Below are 6,000 nucleotides of genomic sequence, written 5' to 3'. Positions count from 1 at the left end.
CTACATGATCGTGTAAGTCTTAATTATCTGATTAAATGAATCATAAATAATGCACTCTTTCATGAATGACTATAATCTCCATGAATAACAAGAAACAAATAACAACGATGTAGAGGATTTCAATTTTGAGCAATTGGGGGGAGACGGCAATTGGGAGGGGGAAGGGGGTGATTGGGAAAGTGGGGAAAAGATCAGGGAACAGAGGGAGCCATCGGAATAGTGGCTGGCAATGGGGCAGTAAAACCTGCCTGAATATCTCTCTCATCCTTACTGAACTATATAGGCTCCCCGTCTTCCAGTGCATCAAAGATTCCTTGACCACTTCTACAAACATGGCCTCATCACATGATATTCCTTCACCTCTCTCCAGCTTTACGTCTCCTCTCATGCCCTTTGATCCTCTGAGTTCTGTGTATCCCACCAGTGCCTACTGGTGGCAATGTCTTCATCAGTCTTGCCCCTATGCTCTGGAACTCCCTCACCAAATCCACTCTGCCTATATTCTCTCCTCACCTTTAAAAATCTGTGAAAAGCACAGCTGTTTTACCAAGCCTTTAGGAACTGCTCTTAAATTACGACAAACGGTCATTGTCCATACTTCAATTTTTCTGTGAAGCAGCTTGTGATGGTTTTCAATGGTAAAGGCACTAGTTAAATACTGCCACCTGAAATTCCTAAACCTGGGAGGGTGATAATAGACTGCACGAGGGGCATAAATTTGAGGTGGGAACTGGTTCTGCCCAGTCTCCACATTTTATTGTCTGTAATGCAAAATTTCAACAAGTGCTACTTACGCTCGCCCACCTCTGATCTGACGTTGTTGAAAGAAGCCAGACTGGTAGGTTGATGTTCCCTACTAGATCCTACTAGATTTCCTGTGACCGATGTAAAATATAGCTGCGTAGTATAGTCAATTATAAAGCAATCAATCACTGTTGGAAAATGGCGAGTGTGCAAGGGAGGAATTTTTAAAAAGCTTTCTTGCATCTTTGGTTACAATGGCCTAATAGAATAAAATAGAAACAGTCCATTCAGCTGAACTGGTCCTTGCCAGTGTTTATGCTCTACATGAGCCTCCTCCCACCCTTCTTCATCTAACCCTATTACCATAGACATCTATTCTTTTTCTCACTCATGTATTTATCGAACTTCTCTTTAATGCATCAATGCTATTCACCCCAACCACTTTCTAGTCATGAGTTCAACATTCCAACCATCTTTGGGTAAAGAAGTTTCTCCTGAATTCCTGCAGGATTTATTGGTGACTACCTTATATTTATGCTTCTTAGTTTTGGTCTTGCCTGCAAGTGGAAACAATTTTTCTACATCTACCCTAATCAAGTCCTTTCATAATCTTACAAACTTTCATTAGTTCACCTTTCTGTCTTCCCTGTTTTCTAGAGAAAAGAGCGCCAGCTTGTTCAGTCTTTCATGATATGAAAAACCTCTCTATACCACGATGAAGATGTGCCACATTGAATTTCCTTGCTGTCTGTGGAACAGATATCCAGGAAGCACTGTAAATGACATTCATTTAGATAACCCTGTTCTTGGATAGATGTGGAACAGGGTTAAACTGGGCTAGATCAGTGGCCAAAAGTCCTATGTGACCTCATTTCCTGTGGATTTGAGGAATTAAATGTTTTAATTCCTTCCTTCCTCCCTCCCTCTCCCCAAACCTCTTGGCCCCCTATATCCCTGAGCCTACCCCCATCTCATTCAAATTTCAGAGTTATCCCAGTCTTTGGACTCCCACTTCAGTGCTTAACCTCCTCCAAAGAAAATAAATGATATTTGCAAGCCTCACATTGTAGTCACAATGCCCTGAAACTTACCTTAACTGTGTCCTCAAAATGGAATCACAGATGGAACTGTGAGATATGCCAAAAGCAGTGAATACCTGTGAAAACAAAGCATTTTCACAGAATTGTGAGGAACATATGCCATCGCGGCTACAGGCTGGAGATAGCTCAGTAGGAGATATAGACGTCTAAACTGGGGATGTGGAGGAGCAAAAAGATTTGGGTGTCCAAGTACCCAACTCATTAAAATCTAATGCACAGGTACAAAAAGAAATCAAAAAGGCTACTGGAATGTTGGGTTTTATATCAAGGGGGCAGGAACACAAAGGGCAGGAAGTTATGCTTCCATTGAATAGAACTTCGGTGAGACCTCATCTGGACTATTGCGTTCAGTTGTGAGCACTGATTCTCAGGAAAAATATATTGGCCTTGGTCGGGGGTACAGTGCAGATTCATCAGAATGATACCAGGACTTAAAGGGTTAAATTATGCAGACAGATTGTATAAACCTGGTTTGTATTCCCTTAAGTTTAGAAGGTTGAGGGGTAATCTAATTGCCATATTTAAAATAATTAAAGGATTTGATAAAGTAGATACACAGAAGCAATTTCCTCTGGTGAGGGAATGCAGAATAAAGAGGCACAATCATATGATTAGAACTAGCCCTTTCAGGAGATAAATCAGGATGCATCTTTTTAGACAATAATCAGGAGAAATCTGGAACTATCTTCACAAAATGCTATGGATAATGGGCCAATTGAATTTTTCAAGACTAAAATTGATAAATTTGTATTAGATAAGAGCATCAAGGGATATGGGTCCAAGGCAGGTAACTGGTGATCAGGAAGTGCAGATCAGCTGTGATCTAATTGAATGACAGAACAGGCTTGAAGGGCTGAATGGCCTACTCCTGATCATTTGTTCCTTAGTAACTCCCTAATTGACAACAGAACATAAATTCTTTGTCCTGAGAGACTGAGAAGTTGGGGGAGTGAGTTATCACTGACAGATCTGGGTATTGTAGTCAACAGTTACCTAAGGTTACAGGGGGAAACTAACATGGCTGTTTGAGATGATTGACACAAAAAGAGATGAGCTGTTCGGTCATATAAGTCATGCGGATTGGTCAATTAAATTGAAATGTCTTTTTCTAATTTGGAAAAATTGTGAATTATATAAAACGCTGCTTTATCACACTTCAGATTTTCAGAGCCAGGCTTTCAGTTTTAATGATTCTTCAATTTTAGTAATCTGGTGCATGCAGAAAATAAACAAAAATAAACATAAAATAAACAGAAGTGTTCCTACGACAGAGGAAGAGAAGTTATAGATGTTGGATTGTACAGTTGCATCAGCAGTGGCAGGCACAAAGAATATCATTTAAATTTGCAAAATGTTTTGAAATCTGGGATCTGGGGAGGTGAGATTTAAACCAGCTACTGGTACCAGTGTGAAGTGTATTTAGTGAGGGGCAGAAGATTCAGGCAGAATGACCAACAGATGCTCATCACCCCGAAATTCCTGAAGCAACACCATCGAAGGCGAACAACCGACTCAACCATCCATCATAGAAAGATGAGCTAATATAAGCTCTGGAAAATTTGTCAACCTCAGGAACATAGGGCTGAATTTTTAAATGGCCACGGAGGCAGAACTGAAAGTGATGGACCTGCAATTTCTCATCACTGGCCAGTGTGCCAGTTTGCTGGCATAGTCCTGCCTTGGGCCATTTTTGAAGAGCATGGTTGGGGGAATGGGGAATGGCTACCCGCCTGCAATTAAAGGGCAATTAAAGGGCCTAATAAGGCCAATATTCTGAGGCTGACTAGGATTTTTCAGTGGGCAGCAGGCCCCCTGCAGCAGCTGAACCCTGGCGGTTGCATGGAGGTAGTCCCCCATTGGCAGACCAGGAGATCAACATTTCAGCATCATTTTAAATTGTCAGCTGCATCTGATATACCAATGTGGCCACAACTGCTTCCACATCTTGAAGTGCTCTCTCTTTCATCTACCTACATTGGAAGCTCCCAGCTATGATGGTGGGGCTGCCGAGGCCAGTGCTGGATGGCCTCCTATTGGCCTCCATCTTTAATTAGATGGGGCTCCTGGAAGTGGCTACTTAATTGGCCACCTTCTCAAAAATCATTCTCTGAATCCCGACACTGGCATGAGTGGGTTCCCGACCCACATTTCTTCCCAACGGCAGAATCAGGACCCACAAACAAAAATCAACCCATAGACCCTAATGAATCCAAAAGACTATCTAATGCTATTAAACTATCAGCTATCAAAGGAGTAGAATCTTAATTTAATCTCAGCAAGGTACATCAATCTCATTCATTGATCTCAACTGTAACTTGATAATAAGTGATCCAGTTAATGGTGCATTACTGTGAAACGACTGAACTATTTACAACCAATTATTCATTTTGTTAATTTACACTGGCTACTGATTAGTTGTGTACTCAGCATTTAATTTTTGCTAATAATATTTTGACATTAATAAACAATTGTCAATCCATGGCTTGTTGATTGACTCTCTTGATGATTTGACAAGAAAGGGTTAATGCATTCACTCAGTCACTTGCAGGTATCCGAATTGGGGGTTAGTAAATACAATCCAAACTGGCTGATGTAAGAGAGTCTGGCAAACCAAACTCAGGCATCATTATTTCCTAAGCATAGACTGAGCAGTAAACCTCAGACAGTTCCTTAGTGTAGTTATGGCATCATGGTCAAAGATACCTGGTTCCTTAACAAATATTTGTTGGGATACCGATTCCAGTGTTCTTGCAACAACCTGCCCAATGTCTACACCCAAGCTCCAACAACACCCTTCCTCCTGCATGCTGTCTGATTTCATCTTATTCCAAATTTTTCCCAATCCCCAATAACAATATGTACTCGGACCCTATACTCTGATATTATTCCCGGTCTGCCCACTCTTGCAGCTGTGGCCTCCTCCAATCTCTTCTTCTTATGCTTCAACCCAATCCCAAAATTTGTCCTGACCATAGCCATACTTCTCCTGCTTACTCCCCTGTGGCTCGATCCTCCAACCAACATTTTGTTTAACTCATCCTTGTTGTAACAGCTTTTCCCACCTGGACCTCAAATCTGGTGTGTGTTGCCTCCTAGTTTCCTACAGATCTTAGGTATTTAAAAAGGAAAGAGATAATTATTGAATACACCAGTAAGAAAAACATGTGCAAACCATACAAAAAGAGAGAAAAGGCAGACAACAGGCAAAACTTACAGAAAAACTAAGACAGAAATAATAAATAAAGGATTGCACAAAGTGATACTGGCATCACAACAAGAGAAGTCCACGGCGACCATAGAGACAGAAAAAGAGACAGCTCAGGCTTGGTGAGGTCAGTGGTGGGGAGGTGGGTGCAGGAGGGAATCCTAGGGGCTCCTCATTGGAGCTGAGCTGGAAGTTGCATGCTAAAGGGGAGGTGGCAATAGTCGGCTGGGTGGGGCAGGGTTACGGACAGGTTAGCAGTGGGCTGAAATATTTATGTAGAGCTGGGAGGTGCATTCATGTGCACACTCTGCAAATCGGTAGCTCAAAATATGCAAATCAGGATAGAGCATTATTTGCATATTAAAAGTGGGCTCCCATCTGAAACAGGCAGGTGATCTGGCTGCCCATTTGCACCAAGAGTGGCTGTATTGGGAGCGGGAATAGGTGGTAAGTGGTCCACTGTCATTTTCAGCCTGCTGCCACCCGATTCCCATCAAGCTGTCAAGTTTAAATCCATGCTCTCACTAATTTGTATGTACCTGAGGCCACAGATACTAACAGATCTAGCTGTTGGTAGTTAATGAGGTCGCATAATTAAAAATAGCTCTTTCCAAACATCCAAGCCTGTAAAATTCAAGAGGACAAGCTATCAAATAAAATGGAAGTGAAAATTGGACTGAGTACTCATGTTTTGGAGAACAAAATGCCAAGGATTGGAGGCAGCAGGTTGGTCACGCATGGCGTAATGCTCATCATTATAAAGTAGCATAACCTCAATCTTATCTTGAGCAACCCCACAGTATATTAAATTGCTCACGATAGGGTGTAGCCAGACTTGATTGTGGTGAAGACAGATTCTTTACGTTGGAGTTTTACACAACCTATAAATTACTGCCAAGAAGGTAAGTCAACTTGGTCAAATGTGTACTCACCTGACATGACTTGCCCATT

This window comes from Heterodontus francisci, chromosome 3, assembly GCF_036365525.1.
Source record: "Heterodontus francisci isolate sHetFra1 chromosome 3, sHetFra1.hap1, whole genome shotgun sequence".
In the NCBI taxonomy this organism is placed as follows: Eukaryota; Metazoa; Chordata; class Chondrichthyes; order Heterodontiformes; family Heterodontidae; genus Heterodontus; species Heterodontus francisci.
This window is presented reverse-complemented; position numbering follows the sequence as displayed.